A 13,390-nucleotide genomic window follows, 5' to 3' on the forward strand; every position below is an offset into this window, starting at 1 on the left:
TGCAAGAATTATTATTATTATTATTAGGGCCTGAGCCGACTGAAAGTCGGGCGAAAGCCCTATTGAAATTGCAAGAATTATTAGGGCCTGAGCCGACTGAAAGTCGGGCGAAAGCCCTATTGAAATTGCAAGAATTCTTCTTATTATTAGGGCCTGAGCCGACTGAAAGTCGGGCAAAAGCCCTATTGAAATTGCAAGAATTCTTCTTATTAGGGCCTGAGCCGACTGAAAGTCGGGCGAAAGCCCTATTGAAATTGCAAGAATTCTTCTTATTAGGGCCTGAGCCGACTGAAAGTCGGGCGAAAGCCCTATTGAAATTGCAAGAATTCTTCTTATTAGGGCCTGAGCCGACTGAAAGTCGGGCGAAAGCCCTATTGAAATTGCAAGAATTCTTCTTATTATTATTATTTCACCTCTTCAATCGCACTTTTGGGGCCTTTGCCATGTTCAAAAACTCTTGAATTTTTGCGTGCGCTTCAGAAGTGCGAAAAATTTATATATTCTTGGGGTCGCGCAATTTGGCGATGAAAAAAAGTGCTCTCTAGCGCCCCCTAAAGTGCTGCCTCTGGGGACATTTTTGTCCACTTTTACGGATTGACTTGAAATTTTGCACACAGGTGCTCTTGGATGGGCTCTACAAAAAAGTCAATCATGGTATGCAAATGCGCCTACCGTTTTATGGCCGCCATTTTGAATTTTGTGAAAAACACGTTTTTGCGAACTCCTCCCAGACGCTTGGTCCGATTTTGACGAAATCTTCACCAAAATGATCATTGGCTCAATGCCATCAAAAGTTATCAAAAGCTTGTTGATATCTCATTTAGTTTTTAATTGATGGACCAATCAAGTTGTCGGGGGTGTGGCCTAAAAAGGAAAGACCAATAACTTTAAAAGTAAAAGGCCTGTCGCCACCAAATCTTTAGGACATGTTCACATTGGGTCCTAGAACTTCCCCTGAGAATTAAAAAAAAATCGAACATTAGGGGGCGCTATGGTGATTTACTGTATTTTGGCCTTTTTTTAGCAATTTCCACCGTATTTTGGTTTTACAAACGAACGAACTCCTCCGAGAGTTTAACTCCGATCGATTTCAAAATCGGGCAAGTTGATCCTGACCCCCTTGGGGTCAAAAGTTATTAAAATCAAGAGTTTTCATAAAACTACCTGGGCGTGAGCTTGCGTGCAGTTTGGACGATTTTTGACGATTTTCCTCAAATATGTAAAATGGTATAACTCCAAGGAACATTGATATTTCTGGCTAGAAATTTTAATTCATGATGCTTGTGTAGGCCTATAAGTATTGCCATGAAAAGATTTTCGAAAAAGTATAGCGCCACCTATTGGCCTAGGTCAATGCGAAATTTCTACACTCAGATGTCCATTTCATAGCCCTTTAATCTGATCCACTTCAAATCTGGGGATATAAGCCTTAGTACTGTGATGATTGGTCACCGTGAATATTGGGAGTTTTGGACAAACTTTGTTGCCGTGACGACGCCATCCTCGCATGAAAGTTCGAGCACATCTTCTGAGCCTTGGCAAACTCCAAAACTCTTGAAAACCTCTGTGAGTGTCCTTAGTGATGGTCTTTACAGACTTGATGTGGAGTTTTGGATCAAAAGTTAATAATTGCCTCCATTGCGCCCCCTGGAAGTTTTCGACGAAGCGGCGCCGGCACTCTGTTTGACTTACAAGTACGGTGGTTTTTGAGAAAATGTATTACAGAGAGACTTAAAAGAGTCTCTGAGGACTATGCTCTAAAACAAACAGGAAGTCAGTTATAACTCTATTAGTGTGAATATTCCCTGTAGATTTGAAAGAGAGTCACCAATCCTATTTGAGGGACGTTTCGAAGTATAAAATTGTATCAGAGCAGATAGCTCATCTGTAGAGCACTCGGCCCCCGGCGCTGGAGATGCGGGTTCGATTCCCAGCACGGCAGATCTTTTTATTTTCACCTCTATTTCGGTTTTGCACTTTGTACATCGCCACAACTTATTTAATAAGACTCCTGATGTGACTTAAAATGTATTTAATGAATCCAGGATGTAATATTTGTTCAGTATGCAGGAGCAGTGATTTAATTTGTCATGTTTAGTTTTTTTACATGAGAATATGGTTCGGTACATGCTGAGTTAATGCGAACAGCTGACGTGGGGCGCTTGTGGTAGCGGGGCAGCTAACAGACACTTTAATATAATTACATCTATGGTTTAAATACTCGTATTCTGCCACATACTGGTGGAGATGCAAACACGTTTACTCTGCGATCTCCATAAACTGTCTCTGCTCTGCTCACTGAAGCAAAAGTCTCTGAGGACTATGCTCTAAAACAAACAGGAAGTCAGTTATAACTCTATTAGTGTGAATATTCCCTGTAGATTTGAAAGAGAGTCACCAATCCTATTTGAGGGACGTTTCGAAGTATAAAATTGTATCAGAGCAGATAGCACATCTGTAGAGCACTCGGCCCCCGGCGCTGGAGATGCGGGTTCGATTCCAGGTGCGGAAGACCTTTTTTTTTCACCTCTATTTCGGTTTTGCACTTTGTACATCGCCTCAAGCTATTTATTAAGACTCCTGATGTGACTTGTCAACTTTTTGCAGGCCTTTTGCAGCTCGGCAGTAGCCTTGTCTTGGTGGATTCCGTTCATGAGACCACAGAGTCAGGTTTGAATGCCAGCCCCGAGAGTGATTTATTTTGTCTCCTTAGTCTCTTTTTGACCCGCGCGCCCGGCCGACCGCCGGCCCCCCCCGACGTGCAAGGGGGCGAAGGCCCGTTCATCGCTGCTTGCAGCTTTAATTAGGGCCTGAGCCGACTGAAAGTCGGGCGAAAGCCCTATTGAAATTGCAAGAATTCTTCTTATTAGGGCCTGAGCCGACTGAAAGTCGGGCGAAAGCCCTATTGAAATTGCAAGAATTCTTCTTATTATTATTATTATTATTCTTATTATTTCACCACTTCAATCGCACTTTTGGGGCCTTTGCCATGTTCAAAAACTCTTGAATTTTTGCGTGCGCTTCAGAAGTGCGAAAAATTTATATATTCTTGGGGTCGCGCAATTTGGCGATGAAAAAAAGTGCTCTCTAGCGCCCCCTAAAGTGCTGCCTCTGGGGACATTTTTGTCCACTTTTACGGATTGACTTGAAATTTTGCACACAGGTGCTCTTGGATGTGCTCTACAAAAAAGTCAATCATGGTATGCAAATGCGCCTACCGTTTTATGTCCGCCATTTTGAATTTTGTGAAAAACACATTTTTGCGAACTCCTCCCAGACGCTTGGTCCGATTTTGACGAAATCTTCACCAAAATGATCATTGGCTCAATGCCATCAAAAGTTATTAAAAGCTTGTTGATATCTCATTGGGTTTTTAATTGATGGACCAATCAATTTGTCGGGGGTGTGGCCTAAAAAGGAAAGACCAATAACTTAAAAAGTAAAAGGCCTGTCGCCACCAAATCTTTAGGACATGTTCACATTGGGTCCTAGAACTTCCCCTGAGAATTAAAAAAAAATCGAACATTAGGGGGCGCTATGGTGATTTACTGTATTTTGGCCTTTTTTTCGCAATTTCCACCGTATTTTGGTTTTACAAACGAACGAACTCCTCCGAGAGTTTAAATCCGATCGATTTCAAAATCGGGCAAGTTGATCCTGACCCCCTTGGGGTCAAAAGTTATTAAAATCAAGAGTTTTCATAAAACTACCTGGCCGTGAGCTTGCGTGCAGTTTGGACGATTTTTGACGATTTTTCTCAAAAATGTAAAATGGTATAACTCCAAGGAACATTGATATTTCTGGCTATAAATGTATATTCATGATGCTTGTGTAGGCCTTTAAGTAATGCCATGCAGTGATTTTCGAAAAAGTATAGCGCCACCTATTGGCTTAGGTCAATGCAAAGTTTCTACATTTACATGTCCATTTCCTAGCCCTTTAATGTGATCAACTTCAAATCTGGGAATATAAGACGTAAGACGGTGACGATGGCTCACAGTGAGAATTGGGAGTTTTGGACCAACTTTGTTGCTGTGACGACGTCATCTTTGCATGAAAGTTCAAGCACATCTTCTGAGCCTCGGCACACTCCAAAACTCTTGAAAACCTCTGTGAGTATCCTACGTGATGACCTTTACAGACCTGATGTGCAGTTTTGGATCAAAAGTGAAAAATTGCCTCCATTGCGCCCCCTGGAAGATTTTGACGAAGCCCCGCCCGCACCCTGTTTGACCGACAAGTCCGCTGATTTTTTACCAAATGTATTAAAGGGAGACTTAAAAAAGTCTCTGAGGAATTTTCTCTAAAACAAACAGGAAGGCAGTTATAATTTTTTTAGTGTGAATATTACCTCAATTTTTGGCGGAGAGTGACCAATCCTATTTCAGTGACTTTTCGAATTCTCACATCCATCTGGAAGAATAGCTCAGTGAGTAAGGTGTTGGCCCCCCGATGCAATGGTCGTGAGATCGACTCCCGACGAAATCATACTTTTTTTTTTTTTCTTCTTTTTTTAAACGTGTGTCCGGCTGATCTAACGGACAAAATGATTCAGTTTACTCTCCTTGCTGAGGTTATTAAATAACTGTACACGTTAGAGCAGCTGTGTCACACTCGTTTCAGCCACATACGGCTGCTGGGCACAGCTGCCGTATGTGTGGAGCTGGCGTTGCAGCCCGGTACGGTCTGGACGGTGCAGCCGTTCGCCAGCGTGTCGCGAGTTTGACACATCTAACCTAGAAAAATAACACGGACAGTTCAATATATTTACATCTGAATTTAAATACACGTATTCTGCCACATACGGGTGGAGATGCAAACACGTTTTGGGATTTTACTAGATGTTACGGGGAACTGTTACGTTAAAGAACTCAATTACCCAGCAGTCTTTGTTGACGGACATGCGCAGAGTAGAGGGCGGCTCGTAGTGTCGCGTGAGTTAATGCTGTTATCGCGAGAGGTCGCCATTGAAGCCCCGGCGTTGAACAGCTGCAGCTCGTATCAAGTCCGTATTTTATATTTTAAACTGCTAGCTACACACCTATGCTTAAATCCAAACGGACTAAACCAAGTGGAAACGCTTTGGTAGGTGAGTGATGACTTTTTCCTTGTGCGTTCTTCAGTCTTACCCACTTAAATAGCGGGGATACTGTAAACATGCTAACACTAATTCGGTGCTATTAGCTGCTTAAGGGACGTCCCGTCACAAACATCTCTTTTTTTCCGCGTCTCCGGCTGATCTAACGAACAAAGTGGTTCAGATTACTCTATTTGCTGAGGTTATTGACTTAAATAACTACACTTTAGAGCAGATTTGTCACACTAATTTGAGTTTACTGCCGCCTGTGGCTGCTGTGCACTATTTAGCACAGCCCAGGGCAGCCTATGCTATGCTTGAAGAACATCAACTAGCATACGTATTTTGTTCCTGTAAAGCTAACTACGGTAGCTTCACGGGAATAAAAGACCCCTCTTCACGCTATTAGCGCCACTTTGTTTACGTTTCCGTGTGCCCTAAATAACTTGGCCCGATTGAATCACTTTATTTACACACTACTACTCGCAGCAGCTAACTAACTACTTTGTTGTTTAAAAGCGTCAGCTAAATGACACGTAATGTAATGTGCGTCTTCAATGCTTTTCAATGTTATATATTTATTTCCTTCACAATGAGCATGAATCTAACATTAAATGATATGATTAATATGCCCCTCATTCCAATGAAATAATATACACACGTCAAGCTCATTATGGAGTTGAAACAACAAATTACTAAACTGTAAACAGTTAATATAAGAGAAAAAAATATTGTTATCAAGATAAATGTTTTACAAAATGTGTGATTAACTAGTTAATTGTCTATAATCTGTTGACAGCCCTAATCGTATTCTGATAATACATGTTGGTGCTCAAATACTTTCAGATGCCACGTGCAAAGTCATGCCACCATCAATGGGAATGGCACATTGGACACGTGGCTTTCAACTCCAGCGAGGTGGGAAAGCATTTCTTTATGTATATTTTGTTCTGTCTGCATAATTGTAAAACACAGACACCCAACTAATTTTCTCCTTCCCCGACTCGGACACTCAGGTGGCGGCACGGATCTCTGCATGTCTGACTGACATCTCCCAGTGGATGTCCGCCCATCACCTGAAGATCAACCCCGACAAGACTGAACTACTTTTCTTCCCTGGAAAAAACTCGCCCACTCAGGACCTGACCGTTAACTTTGGCGAACACCGTTAACATCAGGAGAATACCACCCCTTCTCACTCAGAAGGCGGCGCAGGTACTGATTCAGGCTCTTGTCATCTCTCGCCTCGACTACTGTAACTCTCTGCTGGCAGGTCTCCCTGCTACCGCCATTCGACCACTGCAGCTCATCCAGAATGCAGCAGCTCGACTGGTCTTCAACCTTCTGAAATACTCCCACACCGCTTCTCCCTTCACTTCATTGGTTACCAGTGGCTGCCCGCATCCAGTTCAAAGCATTGGTACTGACGGACCACGCTGTGAATGGATCGGGACCAGTCTACATCCGGGACATGGTGAAACCCTGCATCCCAACCCACGCACTCCGATCTGCATCTGGCAAGCTGCTTGTTCCTCCCTCACTGAGAGAAAAGCACTCGACGAGATGGCGACTCTTTGCTGTCCTGCTCCCAGATGGTGGAATGAGCTCTCTGATGACATCAGGACCGCAGAGAGCCTCTCCATCTTCCGTCGAAAACTCAAGACACACCTTTTTAGACTCTACCTTGACCAAAACACTAGCAAACCGTAGCACTAACAAATGGTAGCACTTAAATTGTACTTATAATGCCACTTATCTTTAACATGTTTTGGGCGGTGATTTATTCAGTCATGTTTAGTCATATTGTTTTTTTTACTTGTCAATATGGTTTGGTACATGCCGAGTTAATCAATACACATTCTAAAGTGCAACGTCCATATGTGAATAAGAGTTGTATACGTTTATCATAGTCAATATGGTATGGAAATATCCCTTATGTAGTTGGTCAATAGGAACTATAGTAGGCAGAAATAACAGCTAAGGTAATTACAGGTGGATATTTCTGGGAATTAACCTTGATTGAGACTGCATCTATGATATCTAAGATATACAGGACAAGAAAAATGCACTGGATGTGTATATGTGTTGAATCAATTATACAGACGCAAACTGGAGAACGAGACAAGTGTTGCTGTGATACTTATTGTGGTCATCGTGCCCGAGACCCGTAACGATTACTCCGCAGGTCTTTTGCAGCGGGGCAACAGCCCGGCGTCGGTGGATTCCGTTCGCGAGGCCGCAGATTCAGGTTTGAATGGCAGCCCCGAGAGTGATTCGTTTAGTCTCTTTAGTCTTTTTTGACCCGCGAGCCCGGCCGACCGCCGCCCCGCCCCGACGTGCGAGAATAGGCGAAGGCCCGTTCATCGCTGCTTGCAGCTTTAATTATTATTATTTCACCACTTCAATCGCACTTTTGGGGCCTTTGCCATGTTCAAAAACTCTTGAATTTTTGCGTGCGCTTCAGAAGTGCGAAAAATTTATATATTCTTGGGGTCGCGCAATTTGGCGATGAAAAAAAGTGCTCTCTAGCGCCCCCTAAAGTGCTGCCTCTGGGGACATTTTTGTCCACTTTTACGGATTGACTTGAAATTTTGCACACAGGTGCTCTTGGATGTGCTCTACAAAAAAGTCAATCATGGTATGCAAATGCGCCTACCGTTTTATGGCCGCCATTTTGAATTTTGTGAAAAACACGTTTTTGCGAACTCCTCCCAGACGCTTGGTCCGATTTTGACGAAATCTTCACCAAAATGATCATTGGCTCAATGCCATCAAAAGTTATTTTAAAGCTTGTTGATATCTCATTTAGTTTTTAATTGATGGACTAATCAAGTTGTCGTGGGTGTGGCCTAAAAAGGAAAGACCAATAACTTTAAAAGTAAAAGGCCTGTCGCCACCAAATCTTTAGGACATGTTCACATTGGGTCCTAGAACTTGCCCTGACAATTAAAAAAAAATCGAACATTAGGGGGCGCTATGGTGATTTACTGTATTTTGGCCTTTTTTTCGCAATTTCCACCGTATTTTGGTTTTACAAACGAACAAACTCCTCCGAGAGTTTAAATCCGATCGATTTCAAAATCGGGCCAGTTGATCCTGACCCCCTTGGGGTCAAAAGTTATTAAAATCAAGAGTTTTCATAAAACTACCTGGGCGTGAGCTTGCGTGCAGTTTGGACGATTTTTGACGATTTTCCTCAAATATGTAAAATGGTATAACTCCAAGGAACATTGATATTTCTGGCTAGAAATTTTAATTCATGATGCTTGTGTAGGCCTATAAGTATTGCCATGAAAAGATTTTCGAAAAAGTATAGCGCCACCTATTGGCCTAGGTCAATGCAAAATTTCTACAGTCAGATGTCCATTTCCTAGCCCTTTAATCTGATCCACTTCAAAACTGGGAATATAAGCCTTAAGACTGTGATGATAAGCCACCGTGAATATTGTGAGTTTTGGACAAACTTTGTTGCTGTGACGACACCATCCTCGCATGAAAGTTCGAGCACATCTTCTGAGCCTTGGCAAACTCCAAAACTCTTGGAAAGCTCACTGAGTGTCCTAGGTGATGACCTTTACAGACCTGATGTAGAGTTTTGGATCAAAAGTTAAAAATTCCCTTCATTGCGCCCCCTGGAAGTTTTCGACAAAGCGGCGCCGGCACCATGTTTGACCTAGAATTGTGGTGATTTTTTTAACAATTGTATTAAAGGGAGACTTCAAATAAAGTCTCTGGGGACCATGTTTTAAAACAAACAGGAAGTCAGTTATCATTTCTTTAGTGTGAACTTTCCCTGTAATTTTGCAAGAGAGTCACCAATCCTATTTGAGGGACGTTTCGAATTACTACATTGTATCAGAGCAGATAGCTCATCTGCAGAGCACTCGGCCCCTGGCGCTGGAGATCTGGGTTCGATTCCCAGCACGGCAGATCTTTTTTTTTTCACCTCTATTTCGGTTTTGCACTTTGTAAGTCGCCACAACTTATTTAATAAGACTCCTGATGTTACGTAAAATGTGTTTAATGAATCCAGGATGTAATATTTGTTCAGTTTGCAGGGGCAGTGATTTCATTTGTCATATTTAGTTTTTTTACATGAGAATATGGTTGGGTACATGCTGAGTTAATGTGAACAGCTGACGGGGGGCGCTTGTGGTAGCGGGGCAGCTAACAGACACTTTAATATAATTACATATATGGTTTAAATACTCGTTTTCTGCCACATACTGGTGGAGATGCCAACACGTTTACTCTGCGATCTCCATAAACTGTCTCTGCTCTTCTCACTGAAGCAAAAGTCTCTGACGACTATGCTGTAAAACAAAAAGGAAGTCAGCTATAATTTTTTTAGTGTGAACATTCCCTGTAATTTTGCAAGAGAGTCACCAATCCTATTTGAGGGACGTTTCAAATTAAAAAATTGTATCAGAGCAGATAGCACATCTGTAGAGCACCCGGCCCCCGGCGCTGGAGATGCGGGTTCGATTCCAGGTGCGGAAGATCTTTTTTTTTCACCTCTATTTCGGTTTTGCACTTTGTACATCGCCTCAACCTATTTATTAAGACTCCTGATGTGACTTGTCAACTTTTTGCAGGCCTTTTGCAGCTCGGCAGTAGCCTTGTCTTGGTGGATTCCGTTCATGAGACCACAGAGTCAGGTTTGAATGCCAGCCCCGAGAGTGATTTATTTTGTCTCCTTAGTCTCTTTTTGACCCGCGCGCCCGGCCGACCGCCGCCCCACCCCGACGTGCAAGGGGGCGAAGGCCCGTTCATCGCTGCTTGCAGCTTTAATTAGGGCCTGAGCCGACTGAAAGTCGGGCGAAAGCCCTATTGAAATTGCAAGAATTCTTCTTATTAGGGCCTGAGCCGACTGAAAGTCGGGCGAAAGCCCTATTGAAATTGCAAGAATTCTTCTTATTATTATTATTCTTATTATTTCACCACTTCAATCGCACTTTTGGGGCCTTTGCCATGTTCAAAAACTCTTGAATTTTTGCGTGCGCTTCAGAAGTGCGAAAAATTTATATATTCTTGGGGTCGCGCAATTTGGCGATGAAAAAAAGTGCTCTCTAGCGCCCCCTAAAGTGCTGCCTCTGGGGACATTTTTGTCGACTTTTACGGATTGACTTGAAATTTTGCACACAGGTGCTCTTGGATGTGCTCTACAAAAAAGTCAATCATGGTATGCAAATGCGCCTACCGTTTTATGGCCGCCATTTTGAATTTTGTGAAAAACACGTTTCTGCGAACTCCTCCCAGACGCTTGGTCCGATTTTGACGAAATCTTCACCAAAATGATCATTGGCTCAATGCCATCAAAAGTTATCAAAAGCTTGTTGATATCTCATTTAGTTTTTAATTGATGGACCAATCAAGTTGTCGGGGGTGTGGCCTAAAAAGGAAAGACCAATAACTTTAAAAGTAAAAGGCCTGTCGCCACCAAATCTTTAGGACATGTTCACATTGGGTTGTAGAACTTCCCCTGAGAATTAAAAAAAAATCGAACATTAGGGGGCGCTATGGTGATTTACTGTATTTTGGCCTTTTTTTCGCAATTTCCACCGTATTTTGGTTTTACAAACGAACGAACTCCTCCGAGAGTTTAAATCCGATCGATTTCAAAATCGGGCCAGTTGATCCTGACCCCCTTGGGGTCAAAAGTTATTAAAATCAAGAGTTTTCATAAAACTACCTGGGCGTGAGCTTGCGTGCAGTTTGGACGATTTTTGACGATTTTCCTCAAATATGTAAAATGGTATAACTCCAAGGAACATTGATATTTCTGGCTAGAAATTTTAATTCATGATGCTTGTGTAGGCCTATAAGTATTGCCATGAAAAGATTTTCGAAAAAGTATAGCGCCACCTATTGGCCTAGGTCAATGCAAAATTTCTACAGTCAGATGTCCATTTCCTAGCCCTTTAATCTGATCCACTTCAAATCTGGGAATATAAGACGTAAGACTGTGACGATGGCTCACAGTGAGAATTGGGAGTTTTGGACCAACTTTGTTGCCGTGACGACGCTATCTCCGCATGAAAGTTCGAGCACATCTTCTGAGCCTTGGCAAACTCCAAAACTCTTTGAAAGCTCACTGAGTGTCCTAGGTGATGACCTTTACAGACCCGATGTAGAGTTTTGGATCAAAAGTTAAAAATTCCCTCCAATGCGCCCCCTGGAAGTTTTTGACGAAGCGGCGCCAGCACCCTGTTTGACCTACAATTGTGGTGATTTTTTTAACAATTGTATTAAAGGGAGACTTCAAATAAAGTCTCTGACGACTATGCTCTAAAACAAACAGGAAGTCAGTTATAACCATATTAGTGTGAATATTCCCTGTAGTATTGCAAGAGAGTCACCAATCCTATTTGAAGGACGTTTCAAACCACTAAATTGTATCAGAGCAGATAGCTCATCTGCAGAGCGCTCGGCCCCCAGCGCTGGAGATGTGGGTTCGATTCCCAGCACGGCAGATCTTTTTATTTTCACCTCTATTTCGGTTTTGCACTTTGTACATCGCCACAACTTATTTAATAAGACTCCTGATGTGACTTAAAATGTATTTAATGAATCCAGGATGTAATATTTGTTCAGTATGCAGGAGCAGTGATTTAATTTGTCATGTTTAGTTTTTTTACATGAGAATATGGTTCGGTACATGCTGAGTTAATTCGAACAGCTGACGTGGGGCGCTTGTGGTAGCGGGGCAGCTAACAGACACTTTAATATAATTACATCTATGGTTTAAATATTAGTATTCTGCCACATACTGGTGGAGATGCAAACACGTTTACTCTGCGATCTCCATAAACTGTCTCTGCTCTGCTCACTGAAGCAAAAGTCTCTGACGACTATGCTCTAAAACAAACAGGAAGTCAGCTATAATTTTTTTTAGTGTGAACATTCCCTGTAATTTTGCAAGAGAGTCACCAATCCTATTTGAGGAACGTTTCGAATTACTACATTGTATCAGAGCAGATAGCACATCTGTAGAGCACCCGGCCCCCGGCGCTGGAGATGCGGGCTCGATTCCAGGTGCGGAAGATCTTTTTTTTTCACCTCTATTTCGGTTTTGCACTTTGTACATCGCCTCAACCTATTTATTAAGACTCCTGATGTGACTTGTCAACTTTTTGCAGGCCTTTTGCAGCTCGGCAGTAGCCTTGTCTTGGTGGATTCCGTTCATGAGACCACAGAGTCAGGTTTGAATGCCAGCCCCGAGAGTGATTTATTTTGTCTCCTTAGTCTCTTTTTGACCCGCGCGCCCGGCCGACCGCCGCCCCACCCCGACGTGCAAGGGGGCGAAGGCCCGTTCATCGCTGCTTGCAGCTTTAATTATTATTATTCTTATTATTTCACCACTTCAATCGCACTTTTGGGGCCTTTGCCATGTTCAAAAACTCTTGAATTTTTGCGTGCGCTTCAGAAGTGCGAAAAATTTATATATTCTTGGGGTCGCGCAATTTGGCGATGAAAAAAAGTGCTCTCTAGCGCCCCCTAAAGTGCTGCCTCTGGGGACATTTTTGTCCACTTTTACGGATTGACTTGAAATTTTGCACACAGGTGCTCTTGGATGTGCTCTACAAAAAAGTCAATCATGGTATGCAAATGCGCCTACCGTTTTATGGCCGCCATTTTGAATTTTGTGAAAAACACGTTTTTGCGAACTCCTCCCAGACGCTTGGTCCGATTTTGACGAAATCTTCAGCAAAATGATCATTGGCTCAATGCCATCAAAAGTTATTAAAAGCTTGTTGATATCTCATTGCGTTTTTAATTGATGGACCAATCAAGTTGTAGGGGGTGTGGCCTGAAAAGGAAAGACCAATAACTTTAAAAGTAAAAGGCCTGTTCCCACCAAATCTTTAGGACATGTTCACATTGGGTCCTAGAACTTCCCCTGAGAATTTTTAAAAAATCGAACATTAGGGGGCGCTATGGTGATTTACTGTATTTTGGCCTTTTTTTCGCAATTTCCACCGTATTTTGGTTTTACAAACGAACGAACTCCTCCGGGAGTTTAAATCCGATCGATTTCAAAATCGGGCAAGTTGATCCTGACCCCCTTGGGATCAAAAGTTATTAAAATCAAGAGTTTTCATAAAACTACCTGGCCGTGAGCTTGCGTGCAGTTTGGACAATTTTGGAAGATTTTTTTCCAAAATGTAAAATGGTATAACTCCAAGGAACATTAATATTTCTGGCTATGAATGTATATTCATGATGCTTGTGTAGGCCTTTAAGTAATGCCATGCAGTGATTTTCGAAAAAGTATAGCGCCACCTATTGGCTTAGGTCAATGCAAAGTTTCTA

The 13,390-nt window shown here is 42.4% G+C and overlaps 1 long non-coding RNA gene across 1 annotated transcript; it reads left to right on the forward strand.

Moving 5' to 3' along the window:
- Positions 1–4,975: 4,975 nt before the first annotated feature.
- Positions 4,976–6,596, forward strand: LOC134129062 (uncharacterized). Its single transcript, XR_009956245.1, has 3 exons — positions 4,976–5,089; positions 5,924–5,995; positions 6,094–6,596. It is a non-coding gene; the product is annotated as an uncharacterized LOC134129062 (long non-coding RNA).
- The last annotated feature ends 6,794 nt before the right edge of the window (positions 6,597–13,390 follow it).

The sequence above is a fragment of the Pungitius pungitius genome, chromosome 5 (assembly GCF_949316345.1).
Source record: "Pungitius pungitius chromosome 5, fPunPun2.1, whole genome shotgun sequence".
NCBI classification, from domain to species: domain Eukaryota; kingdom Metazoa; phylum Chordata; class Actinopteri; order Perciformes; family Gasterosteidae; genus Pungitius; species Pungitius pungitius.